The 14,349-nt window shown below is 43.4% G+C and overlaps 1 pseudogene; it reads left to right on the forward strand.

Moving 5' to 3' along the window:
- Positions 1-611: 611 nt before the first annotated feature.
- On the forward strand, positions 612-13,427 carry LOC117062035 (annotated as a pseudogene).
- The last annotated feature ends 922 nt before the right edge of the window (positions 13,428-14,349 follow it).

The following is a 14,349-nucleotide window of genomic DNA, read 5'->3' on the forward strand; positions in this document are numbered from 1 at the left end:
AGCTACTCAGGAGGCTGAGGCAGGAGAATGGCGTGAACCCAGGAGGTGGAGCTTGCAGTGAACTCAGATCATGCCACTGCACTCCAGCCTGGGCAACAGAGCGAGACTCTGTCTCAAAAAAACAAACAAAAAAAAAGCGGCATTAAATTCATTAATCAGATTCACTGAAATGGTTTTAGAACGACTGTAATTGCTCAACTTAGACGTCCCTTTCCTGTTTCCCCAACGATATTGTGTATGTACTATATAATTATAAATGCATAGCATTATATAGTATGAAATATAACATATAAATGTCAGTTAATTATATGAGTGAACATTTATGGGAAACATTCAGATGATCTCCCTAACATGAGAGCCTGGGGGAAAGTGGGACTAACACGTCTGTCTTGCAGATTTCACCTCCCCAGAGCTCAGCCACTTAGTGCTGTTACAGCTTTCCTACCACCTCTGCCAGCCAATCCTGTCTTGTTGGGAATCTGACCTCCCTATTGGCTATCGCAGACCTTTAAACTGCCTGCTTTGTGACATCATTCTCCCAGCAAACCTACCAGCACCTGGTAGAATCTTGGGGTTTGCTGGGAGTGGCCTGTAAATTTGTATCATCGCAAGTGGCCAGTGACCAGTGACTGGTGACCAGTGGTCTTCATACTGGACACATGCGCTCGTTGGCTTCAGCCACCCAGACATCTGCTAGTATCGTCTCTTCATCCCTTGTATCTGCAGTTGATGTTTCTTCTTCTCTGACCATGTCAGGTAAAGAAAGAAACGTTTTAAAAAGGTTTTCATGAGATTTCCTTCCCCGTAAATTTAGATTTCTTTCCCCCTATAGTCCCAAACAGCTTGGAATAACAGGGAAACTCTTGAAGTAGAAATCTAGAGACCTCATTTCAGTTTTGGCTTTGACATTTACTAGCTGTGTGACTTTAGATAACTTATTCTCTCATGAAATCTGTTTCCTCATCTGTTACATTAGAATAATAAGTTCGTTATTCCCTCTCGCCCTTTTCTTTTCCAACACTGAATCTTAATGGGTATACGTATAGAAAATGAAATCAGAGACTTTCTGAGAGTGTTCATTTCAACAGAAACAGAGAACAACTCAAAGTGGCATAGAAAAGCAGCAATATGTTCTGAGATGTTTCATTTGTAATAATCTCCCTCCACTAATATTTCAACTTTCCTATTTTAAATTTAGTGATGTTTAGTGATGTTTTAAATATTATTCAGCCAGGCACGGTGGCTCACACCTGTAATCTCAGCACTTTGGGAGGCCATCTCCCTCACTAATATTTCAACTTTACTATTTTAAATTTAGTGATGTTTACAGATGTGTAGTGATGCTTTGAATATTCAGTTGGGCGTGGTAGCTCATGCCTGCAATCTCAATGCTTTGGGAGGCTGAGGTGGGAGGATCGCTTGGGCCTGGGAGTTCACAACCAGTCTGTGCAAGATGGGAAGACCCCCATGTCTACAAAAACTTTGTAAAAATCAGGCAGGGTTGGGGGTATGCCAGCTACTCAGGAGGCTGAGGTGGGAGGATCAGAGGATCCTGATCAAGAGGATCCTCCTGCTTGAGCCCAGGAGGTTGAGGCTGCAGTGAGCCATGTTCACACCACTGGACTTCAGCCTGGGTGAGAAAGTGAGACCCTGTCACAAGCAAACAAACAAACAAAAGTAATATCCATGTTTTGGAGATTCCTATTTAAACTAGGTGGAAAGAGAAAATGGAGAGTACTGGGTTAAAAGGAGGCAGGTATTCTAGGGTAAGGAATTTGGCATTTTAATTAAAGCAGAAAGTCAGGGTCCCCTACTCCTTCCCCTTGGGATATGCCCTGGAGAATGACAAAATGATTTTAAAAGAAAAAAAACATTTTAAATTTGAACAAAAAAAAAACGCAGAAGGACAATAGAGTGAAATGTATTCAGAGTAGGGCAAAATGAAGTTGGATTGAGCAATTGCTTAGATCAATGGACTAGGAAGGAAACGCGCTAGAATACAGTGTCCCTAGGAAAGGTCCCTAGGAAAGTCAAGTCATATTCAGTCACTTTTTTCTGTTGACATTTTGAGCATAGTTGACACTTGACAGCTTTTAATATAAACATTTTAGAAATATGTTTTAGAGGCCAAGCACGGTGGCTTACACCTATAATCCCAGCACTTTGGGAGGCCGAGGTAGGCTGATCACCTGAGGTCAGGAGCGTGAGACAAGCCTTTCCAACATGGAGAAATTCCGTCTCTATTAAAAACACAAAATTAGCTGGGTGTGGTATCACATACCTGAAATCCTGGCTATTTGAGTGACTGAGGCAGGAGAATGGCTTGAACCTGAGAGGTGAAGGTTGCGGTAAGCCAAGATTACGCTATTGCACTCCAGCCTGGGCTATAAGAGCGAAACTCAGCTTCAAAATAAAAAAAATAAATAAATAAATGAAAGAAATATGCTTCAGAAATGATGCTTCCAGGCGGGGCACGGTGGCTCACACCTGTAATTGCAGCACTTTGGGAGGCTAGGCAGGCGGATCGCTTGAGTTCGGGGGTTGGAGACCAGCCTAGCCAACATGGTGAAAGCTTATCTCTACTAAAAATATAAAAATCAGCTGGGTGGGGTGGTGTGCACCTGTAATCCTACCTACCTGGGAGGCTGAGGCACGAGAATGGCTTGAACCATGGAGGCAGTTGATGCGGTGAGCTGAGATCGTACCACTGCCCTGCAGCCTAGGCGACAGAGGGAGACCCCATCTAAAAACAAACAAACAAACAAATAAACAAACTAACAGTCAATTCAGGTATCTCTAAAAGCTTACCACCAAGGAAAATGATTATATCCATAGATTTCCTCCCCCAAACCAGCTTAGTCCACACGTAAATCATTAGCAACTCGGCCCTAACTCATTTTATCACATTTACAAGAGAAGTTAGTGAGAAAAGCACAAACTAGGAAAATGAAAAGCAAGGCAATCCCAGGTCAACTTGGGCTGACTGCAGCCATCAGTTCGTTATGTCTGGGCACACAGCACAACTCACAACAGTGCCTTTTTCCCAGATCCTTTCTTTATTATCCTCCACAAAACCCATCAAGTCACCATAGTGCATGATGTTTCAAAATAAACAACCATTATGAGAAAAACATGCAGTATGTCTTACAATGTTGTATTCCTTAAAACATGACAAGAAAAAAACCAATGCCTTTGAAAGTAATCTACAGGCCGGGCACAGTGGCTCACACCTGTAATCCCAGCACTTTGCAAGGCTGAGGAGGAAAGATCACTTGAGGTCAGGAGTTTGAGACCAGCCTGGCCAACATGGTGAAACCCTGTCCTTACTCAAACTACAGAAATTAGCCAGGCATGGTGGCGGGCGCCTGTAATCCCAGCTATTCAGGAGGCTGAGGCAGGAGAATCACTTGGACCCTGGAGGCAGAGGCTGCAGTGAGCCAAGATCGTGCCACAGCACTCCAGCCTGGGCCACAAGAGTGAAACTCTGTCTCACTCTTATAAATAAAATAAAAATAATAAATCAAAAGCAATTTACATTCTACAGACATACTAATGAATGACATAAATGAGGTAATATGACATAAAACAAAATGGACAAAATATGATTATTTTCTTCAGTGTACAGAAGTCATGGAAGTTCCGGATTATCTAGCTACATAAAAAATATTGAATTGTCTCTTCTATTAACACAAAATAGGTGTGTCGAATTCTTTGTTACAGAAACCAAAAAATCCATACAAATCTCTTTTTTCCTGCACCCTCACTTTGCCTGTTTCCTATTCTCCACTAAACGCTTTAACTCTTCTTTTGGCCTGGCCCTTGCACCCAAGCATGACTGACAGGAAATCCTAAAGGCCCTAGATTCTATAGTGGCTGTTTGCAAGGGAGAGGAGGCTATAAGTAACTGCCACACTGGATTCTCTTATGTGAGAAGAAAGAAAGTATCCTGAATGCTTCTCGTGTATAAAACAGCAGGAAGGCAGGGTGTCTGTGTGGCCCAAGGAGCCAGAGGTAGCAAACTCTGGGCAGAAGAATTGTGACCAAAGGCTAGAAGAGGGAAGGTCTGCAGTCAGCCTTGTCTTCTACCTCTCTGGTGTTTGCTTCTCATGAGCAGAGACCGTTTTGCAAACATCAGGACACTGAAAAGAAGACTCCTGCTCTGGAAGTTGACAAGAAGTAATATCCACGAATGTAAAAATGCAAGATCAAGGCTCGGCCCAGAAACAATGCCTAAAATCAAGGGGTTAAAAAAGGAGAGCAGAAGGGAGACCCAAGTTCAACCTGGCCCAGCCCAAAGAAGCTAGGATTCAAGGAGAAGAAACTAAAAGAGAAGCCTCTTGGACCATATCATTTCCTACAAGGAGCAGTCAACGAACTTTGCTCCTCAACCAAATTACAAAAGAGGGCTCTTTAATCCCTTCCTTTGGCCCTTAAAAGTGGCAGTAGGGCTGGGTGCAGTGGCTCACGCCTGTAATCCCAGCACTTTGGGAGGCTGAGGCGGGCGGATCAGGAGGACAGGAGATCGAAACCATCCCGGCTAACGCGGTGAAACCCCGTCTCTACTAAAATTACAAAAGATTAGCCAGGCTAAGTGGCGGGCGCCTGTACTCCCAGCTACTCAGGAGGCTGAGGCAGGAGAATGGCGTGAACCCAGGAGGTGGAGCTTGCAGTGAACCCCCATCATGCCACTGCACTCCAGCCTGGGCAACAGAGTGAGACTCTGTCTCAAAACACAAACAAACAAACAAAAAAGCGGCAGTAAATTCATTAATCAGATTCACTGAAATGGTTTTAGAACAACTGTAATTGCTCAACTTAGACGTCCCTTTCCTTTTTCCCCAAGCATATTGTGTATGTACTATATAATTATAAATGCATAGCATTATATAATATGAAATATAACATATAAAATATACATATTAGTTAATTATATGAGTGAACATTTATGAGAAACATTCAGATGATCTCCCTAACATGAGAGCCTGGGGGAAAGTGGGACTATCACGTCTGTCTTGCAGATTTCACCTCCCCAGAGCTCAGCCACTTAGTGCTGTTACAGCTTTCCTACGACCTCTGCCAGCCAATCCTGTCTTGTTGGGAATCTGACCTCCCTATTGGCTATCGCAGACCTTTAAACTGCCTGCTTTGTGACATCATTCTCCCACCAAACCTACCAGCACCTGGTAGAATCTTGGGGTTTGCTGGGAGTGGCCTGTAAATTTGTATCATCACAAGTGGCCAGTGACCAGTGACCAGTGACCAGTGGTCTTCATACTGGACACATGCGCTCGTTGGCTTCAGCCACCCAGACATCCGCTAGTATCGTCTCCTCATCCTTTGTATCTGCGGTTGATGTTTCTTCTTCTCTGACCATGTCAGGTAAAGAAAGAAACTTTTTAAAAAGGTTTTCATGAGATTTCCTTCCCCGTAAATTTAGATTTCTTTCCCCCTATAGTCCCAAACAGCTTCGAATACCGGGAAACTCTTGAAGTAGAAATCTAGCGACCTCATTTCAGTTTTGGCTTTGACATTTACTAGCTGTGTGACTTTAGATAACTTGTATTCCATCATGGAATCTGTTTCCTCATCTGTTACATTAGGATAATAAACGGTTATTCCTTCTGGTCCTTTTCTAATACTGAGTCTTAAAGGGTATACATATAGAAAATGAAATCAGAGACTTTCTGAGAGTGTTCATTTCAACAGAAACAGAGAAGATCCCGAAGTGGCATAGAAAAGTAGCAATATGTTCTGAGATGTTTCATTTGTAATAGTCTCCCTCCACTAATATTTCAACTTTCCTATTTTAAATTTAGGGATGTTTAGTGATGTTTCAAATAATATTCAGCCAGGCACGGTGGCTCACACCTGTAATCTCAGCACTTTGGGAGGCCATCTCCCTCACTAATATTTCAACTTTACTATTTTAAATTTAGTGATGTTTACGGATGTGTAGTGATGCTTTGAATATTCAGTTGGGCCTGGTAGCTCATGCCTGCAATCTCAATGCTTTGGGAGGCTGAGGTGGGAGGATCGCTTGGGCCTGGGAGTTCACAACCAGTTTGGGCAACATGGCAAGACCCCCATGTCTACAAAAACTTTTAAAAAATCAGGCAGGGTTGGAGGCATGCCAGCTACTCAGGAGTCTGAGGTGGGAGGATCAGAGGACTGCTTGAGCCCAGGAGGTTGAGGCTGCAGTGAGCCATGTTCACACCACTGGACTTCACCCTGGGTGACAAATTGAGACCCTGTCACAAGCAAACAAACAAATAAAAGTAATATCCACGTTTTGGAGATTCCTATCTAAACTAGGTGGAAAGAGAAAATGGAGAGTACTGGGTTATAAGGAGGCAGGTATTCTTGGGTAAGGAATTTGGGATTTTAATTAAAGCAGAAAGGGTCCCCTACTCTTTCCCCTTGGGATATATGCTGAAGAATGACAAAATGATTTTAAAAGAGAAAAATATATTTTAAATTTGAAAAAAAAAGAAAAAAAGAAGCAGAAGGACAACAGAGTGAAATCTATTCAAGACAGGGCAAAATGAAGTTGGTTTTAGCAAATGCTTGTATCACTGACCTAGGAAGGGAACAGGCTAGAATAGAGTTTCCCTAGGAAAAGCAGCTTATCAGAAGTCACATTCAGTTGTTTTTTTTTCTGTTGCCTTCTTAAACATAGATGACACTTGACAGTTTTTTTTTTTTTTTGAGACAGAGTCTGGTTCTGTCGCCCAGACTGGAGTGTGGTGGCTGGATCTCAGCTCACTGCAAGCTCCGCCTCCCAGGTTTAGGCCATTCTCCTGCCTCCGCCTCCCAAGTAGCTGGGACTACAGGCGTCCGCCTTGTCGCCCGGCTAGTTTTTTGTATTATTTAGTAGAGATGGGGTTTCACCGTATTAGCCAGGGTGGTCTCGATCTCCTGACCTTGTGATCCGCCCGTCTCGGCCTCCAAAGTGCTAGGATTACAGGCTTGAGCCACCGTGCCCGGCCTACAGTTTTTAATATAAACATTGTAGAAATATGTTTTAAAGTCCGGGCAGGATGGCTCACACCTGTAATCCCAGCACTTTGGGAGGCCAAGGTGGGCTGATCACCTGAGGTCAGGAGTGTGAGACAAGCCTGACCAACATGGAGAAATCCTGTCTCTACTAAAAATACAAAATTAGCCAGGCATGGTGGCGCCTGCATGTAATCCCAGCTACTTGGGAGGCTGAGGCAGGAGAATCAATTGAACCTGGGAGGCGGTGAGCTGAGATCATGCCATTGCACTCCAGCATGGGCAACAAGAGTGAAACTCTCTCAAAAAAAAATATGTAAACATTATATATATACACACATACATACACACACACACACATATATATATATGTTTTAGAAATGATGCCTCCAGGCCGGGCTTGGTGGCTCACACCTGTAATCCCAGTACTTTGGGAGGCTGAGGCAGGTGGATCACCTGAGGTTGGGAGTTCGAGATCAGCCTGGCCAACATGATGAAACCCCATCTCTACTAAAAATACAAAAATTAACTGGGTGTGGTGACAGGCGCCTGTAATCCCAGCTACTCGGGAGGCTTAGGCAGGAGAATCTCTGGAACCCAGGAGGCAGAGGTTGCAGTGAGCTGAGATCTTGCCACTGTACTCCAGTCTATACGACAGAGCAAGACTCCATCTCAAAAGAAAAGATATGATGCTTCCTACAAACAACAAACAAATAAGTGGTTACCTAGAGAGCTGGAGGACATGTAATTTGCAGTGTGCTGTTTCTAATTTTTAAATTATATGGATGTTTCTCCTATTAATAATAAAAGTAAGTTTCTGAGAAAAGAATGTATCATTACTTGCATCAGAAAAGCAATACCTTTGTGTGAAAAGTAGATTTCTAGTAAAAGCTGCTTTTTTTATCTTAATACTTTTTTCCAAAAACAGAGTACATACTGATTTGCAATGAACTGCTTTTAGACCGAAGAATAAAAAGTCAAGCCACATATCAGCCACATATCTCTAATTCCATATCTATCTAAATCAAATTTTCTGGAGTCCTTTGAACTTTCCTACATTCAAAACATTTTTTAACTGGATTCTAGCAGTTTTTTTTAAGCTATGGGGATGTCATTTTCCTGGATGTTGGAGATGATTATAATCTAGGTTTTGAGGATAAATATTACAGCTCTCATGATACTGTTTAAGGATTTTTTTCTGCTTGTTATGTGGCTACAATAATTTAAGTCTTCTACTAAGATTAATATCTGTCATTTGCTGGGTAATAGTCATAGAAATATGAATGAGTGTAAAAATGGAATTCCTTCACTTATTTTTTGCATTCTATTTTGTACCAGTTTTTATTGAAATATCCACATATATTATGGCTATTTTACATTCACATTTACTGCGTTTTTCTGCCTATTACACACTTTTTGCTGATACAGTCTCTCTATCTATATATGCTGGTTAGAAATTCATTCGTTCTATTACGGGCTATTTCTTGGTTAATAGTATTCACTTAGAAAAAGTAGATACTATTCAGTTTCCTAATGTTGCATGTATGGTAGCAGATTTAGTTAGTAATTTACTACATTCTGATGCTAGCTACATACCCCAGTTTTCATTAATATCTATATATTGTTTTAATTCCATGATTTTATGTTTTAAATTATTTTGTCTGTTTTTTCAGAACTTACTGTATCTTCCTCATTATAAGTCATATGTAATCTATCACTTTTATTCATGTATGAATTATCACTGCTATTATTTTATAACTACTTTATAGACAAGCAGCCTGAAGCTCAGAGTTTAACTAGCTTTTTTCTTTCAAAAAGCATTTCTTGGCCGGGCGTTGTGGCTCATGCCTGTAATCCTAGCACTTTGGAAGACCGAGGCAGGCAGATAATCTGATGCCAGTGGTTCCAGACCAGCCTGGCAAACATGGCAAAACCTCGTCTCTATTAAAAATGCAAAAAATTAGCCAGGCACAGTGGCATGCGCCTATAATCCCAGCTACTCAGGAGACTGAGGCATGAGAATTGCTTGAGCCCAGGAGGCAGAGGTTGCAGTGAGCTGAGATCAAGCCACTGCACTGCAGCCTAGGTGACAGAGTAAGACTCTGTCTCAATGAAAGAAAAAAAAAAAAGCATTTCTATCAGGTAGTTCTTTTGACTTATGACAAAAAGCCAGGCTTGAAGAGGGCAAAAAATGACCTTTTAGATTTACCAATGACCTAGGTTAAATGTAAAGTCTGGGACATGTCACATGACCTGCAGAAGCAAAATGTGACACTAAGGATTATAAAGGTAATAGCTGTACTGTATTCTAGTAGACCCAAAAAAAATGCCATATTAAAAGCTCTCATTTCCTAGTTTCTGGTCGATGCTCAGAGAAAAGACCCCTGGCAAGGAAGTCAGATTCTGTAAACTGGTAATGATATTAACATAATGGTAAAACTTAAACAGGTCAATCTGACCTCTCTCAGACTCATAAAATGAAATGTTAGAACATCTCTAAGGACCTCCTAGTTCTAAAATGCTCCAATTCTAGGAAATAGTTATGAGTCTATACTAACCCAGATTCAAGGGAAAGATAGGGAAGGGAGAAGGTTGCTTCTAGCCTAGGAAATCATGTACGAACCCAGACCACTTGGGTCTTCACATCTGTGTCCAAGCTGGACACAAAGGCAGTTCATCAGAAGAGGACCAAACTGCCTCAGCACTCATGGCCATCATAAACTGTTTGGCTTTTGGTATCTCAGTGAGTATTGGTATTAGAGGCTTCCTGATTGCAACAACCTTAAGATAATGCTGTTCTTCAAATAAGGTGAGAATTTTTCAATCTCATCGGTTTTTTTCATCTCTCTTGTTTCCTACAGAAGATTTCCAAAATACGTCTTTACCTGGAACTGCAAATTCTCTGCAGCTCTCTCTTCCTGTGGTGAGCAATGCGGCTTCCTTAACAGGAAGCATCTCCAACTTCTCCAGAGCCTCTGCTCCAGTCATCAGCTCAGCATGGCTACAGCCATCAGCCTCTGGCACCTCCTTCCAGCCAATCATGGGCAGTGCCTACCTTTATCAACATTCTAGCACAACTATGTTGTCTGGGGTTACTGGCATGTTGTCTGGGGTTACTGGCCAGAGCCATAGCTCTACTTCAGCTGCCTCTTATCCAGGCAGTTTTGAGTGGGATAGTACAGCAAGCACAGCAAAGAAGTCATCCTCACTCAGGGACTTCACTGTGACTCTCATTGACCAGAACACAGCTGTCTCTTCCATGTCTATGACAGCCCAGTATGATAAAACTTCAGATACCAATACTGTGGTCCCTCTGTATCCGTCACTATCTGCCAGCCTTGTTCAGGGGACACTAACTCAAATTCCAAATCAGCAGGGCCATAGCCTGTCACTTCCCTACCAGATAGGAAGTCAGGTCTATTACTATAATCAAGGCACACTGGGACCTCAACTATCCTGCCTGCAATCCTATGGCTCTGTGTCATACACAGGATATAGGGCTTCTGCCCATCAACCAGAAATGGTGATGGTGCTAAAGGAGGTTCAGCCCACAAATGTCCTACCACCAGTCTCTACTTCTGGGATGTATTACTCTGTGTCTACTCAACCCATCACAGAAACCAGTGTTCAAGGTGAGTACAAACAGCAAGAAAGGAGAGGAATAATGTCAGCATTGAAAAGGAGGGTCAAATCTGTAGCTGTGTGATGAGTCCACGGATAGGTAGAATTTAAGTCCTGAGACTTCAACCACTATTCTGGGGCAGTGCTCTCCATTTGCAGACTCTATATGAGAACACCTTATAGGTGGGAAAGTGGAACACTATAATGGCCATCTATGCTACATGTAAGAGAGTCCCAAGAGCATACTCAGGGATACATTGTTTAGTGCCCTGACCGATCACTTCCCCCGCACTACCACGCTGTAACGTCCTTCCTTAATCTATTACTTCAGTCTCTTTGGAAGGTACTTCAGAACTCTTATTTTGGCAGTGACATTTTGATTTTCCTTAACTTACAATAGGATTTAAGACCTTGTGTTGAGAGATCCTCTCCAAAACAAACAGGCTCGGAATCTGTGCTTGCTGATATATTTCATGAGGAAGGGCTCCATTCTTTCCCCTAGTCCATGGTGTAAAGTGTTCTTATTCTCTCAGGAGAGTGGAGAGAATGGAAAGGATCCTATAAGAATGTGAGGCTTTACAAAACATCTCCTATTTTAAAAATCACGTTCACTTTTTGACTTACAACAACTCTGTGAAATGCAAAGAAAACCAAGAAACAATCACATCAAATGATAACCAGTAAGAGAACAGTCACTGCCAATCTCCTAATACAGGGTCTTGTCCATGGTCCTTAAGAAGAGCTAGTAGAAATGCCTTGCCCACGTTGGAAAGGTATCTGATTGCCGCATTGGTGTCTGGGGGGTGCATCTCACTTACCAGGGATTGACTTCTTGCTTGATTCCTTTGTAGCGATGGAAACTTCCCTGGGGATGGATACTTCCCTGGGATTGCAATCTCCAAGCCAGACATTTTGTCTGCCACAAACTCAAGAATTCTCCAAGTCCTTCAGCAGCAGAAATACCCAGATACTTGAGAGTAACCCATCACCTGAGCTTGGGGACATTTCAATGATAACTCCAGTCCAGAGTCCTACTAATCTCTTGACACTGTCTCCAGCTCCAAGCCAGGAAAAAAATGAGAATGAGGCTTTGGACGAGATTAAAACCAACCTTTCAAAGCCTCTAGATGTCTACCAGATCCTAACAGGAAATCAAGATCCTCCACTACTTCCTGTAGAAGTCCCTGATATTCACCCACTTCTGGCCTGCATTGATCCTCTTGGCCAAGAGGAGCAGCCTGGTTCTGAAAATGCCGATCAAAGAAATAACAGCCTGAGTCTTGAGGACCAAGGGATATTTGAAAATGGGATTGAGTCTAGCAGTGATTTGGCAGACATCACTACATTGGTGGAGGATACTTACCTCCCCCCACTCTTCAGTTCCTTACAGGACCTTGACCTACCCAAAGGTCCCTCAGCAAAGAAAGCCAAAGATACCAGTGCCATCAAGGTAAATCAGGTGCAGGAAAAGTCATGTGTCATAAAGGGTCACTCTGATCAAGTCAGGGAGAATAAGCATAAAGCTTCTGAGCCTATCCAGGGTGCTCCGAAGGCCAAAATCCAGCCAAAGAACCCAGAGTGCCTATTAGAGGAGAAGTGGTTGTTTGCAGTGCTACAGTCAGTGACAGTGCCTCTGTGAACAAGGCCAAGCATTCTAGCAACAAACCTCACAAAGCTGCATCCAGCAGGATCAGCAAAGCTAAGAGCCATGGGCAGGAAAAGACCAAAGGGAACAGAAAAAACAGCTCCAAGAAATCTGAAGAGAGTAAGCAGTCAGGGAACAAAGTCAAGGTAGAAGAGAAGCAAACCATTCCCAACATGAAGCAGAAGAAAAATCAACCTGAGCTTAGCCAAGAGATCTTTAAAAAGCCCCGAAGCTCCCTGCGCATGCACATGCTGGAGTCCGTGCAAGTTTTCCATGCACTCGGGAAAAAGATCGATAAGAAAGCTGGATTCTCTTCCTCCAGGACCCTGGGAAGCTCAAGCAACACCCAAAACCACCAGCCATTCCCAGCTCTCAAACCATGGCTGCATACCCAACGTGAGGGTAAAGGCCCGGAGAAAATTCAAGTCAAGGCCCAGAAACTAGATGGTAGTGCTGAAAAAGAGTGTCCATCTCCATCCCACTCTGAGTTGCCACCACCTGGGAAGGTCAAGTTGATACCTTTGCCCTTTCTGGCCCTGGACAAACCTCAAGCTCGACCTGTTTCTCGGCGGCCAAACCCTCCGGCCTCACGTGGGCCTGCTGTGGCTTACCCTGCTCAACCTGATTCTACTGACTCAGCTCAGTCGACTGCAGTCAATCCATCCCCACCAGCTCCTACCAACACATCTTTGCCAGGTCCTGCCACACCAGCTCAGCCAATTTTGACCAAAGCAACCCAACCTGGTTCAGCCAACCCTACCCAGCCTACTGTCCCTCAATCTGCAGTTTCTAGGCCATCACTCTGCAAAACATCATCTTGTTCTTCTCTGCAGCGGGAGCCTGTTTCCACTGCTGTGACCAATCTCCAGTTCCTGCCCAAGCCTGAAAATCGATTTCCAATCCAAGACTTCAGCTTCGAACCCCGTCCATGGAGGAAACCCACTGTTCCTGAGCCAGTAATGTCAACGCCTATCACAATAGAGCAGAGGCCAGAGCGTGAGGCAATGAAGAGAAAGGCTCAACAAGAGCGTGAGAATGCTGCCAAATACACCTCTCTGGGGAAAGTGCAGTTTTTCGTTGAAAGGGAAAGAGATATGGAAATTGCTGAATACTACGGCTACACAATCTAAGAGCTGAGATTGTTGCTTTTACGTTGGATACCGCTGGTTTTCCACATACATAGATAGAGACTAATTTATTTATTCTGATATATTTTTAAAACAAAATAAAGAAATGTAATAGAATTAATAGATAAGTAATAAAGAGGCCTTTTCAGTTTTGAGATGCTGTTGACTGCGAGCTTTCTTTGGTGTGGGGGTGGGGATCAAAGGTTGCATTAGAAAGAAGGAACTATGGCCGGGTGCGGTGGCTCATTCCTATAATACCAGCACTTTGGGAGGCCGAGGTGGGTGGATCACCTGAGTTCAGGAGTTCGAGACCAGCCTGGCCAACATGGTGAAACTACAAATACAAAACTACAAGCTAAAAACTAAAAATACAAAAATTTAGCTGGGTGTGGTGACGGGTGTCTGTAATCTCAGCTTCTCAGGAGGCTGAGGCAGGAGAATCCCTTGAACCCGGGTGGTGGAGGTTGAAGCGAGCCGAGATCATGCCACTACACTCCAGCCTGGACAACAGAGCGAGACTCTATCTCAAAAAAAAAAAAAAAAAAAAAAAGAAGGAACTAAAAGTTGGATGGGAGAATAGACAGAAAAGGATAAGAACTGAGGAAACAGGAAGGACCATGGTCCAGGACTGAGAAGGTCAAATCGGGAGAGATTTTATGGGCTTATATAAGGAATCAGAAATGGGGAAAATGGCAGAAGTAAGATGCAAAATCTGAGGTTAGGACTAAAAGAATAAAATTTGGATGTAAGTTGAAGATGGCAGAAGATTGTTTGGACTAACGGAGGCAAGATGGCGCAGTTCCGAGTTCTTCACCGTCAACTTTCCCATGCCCGGGAGGGACACGGGTTGACTGCGCAGGTGCACCCCGACCTCCGATGGAGAAGAACCGGATCCCGCCTAGCCACGCCTACCGCCCCGCCCCCGACCCGCCTATGTCCCGCCCACTGCCCTCCCACTCCCGG

Source organism: Trachypithecus francoisi, unplaced genomic scaffold, assembly GCF_009764315.1.
Source record: "Trachypithecus francoisi isolate TF-2019V2 unplaced genomic scaffold, Tfra_2.0 Lachesis_group17, whole genome shotgun sequence".
In the NCBI taxonomy this organism is placed as follows: Eukaryota; Metazoa; Chordata; class Mammalia; order Primates; family Cercopithecidae; genus Trachypithecus; species Trachypithecus francoisi.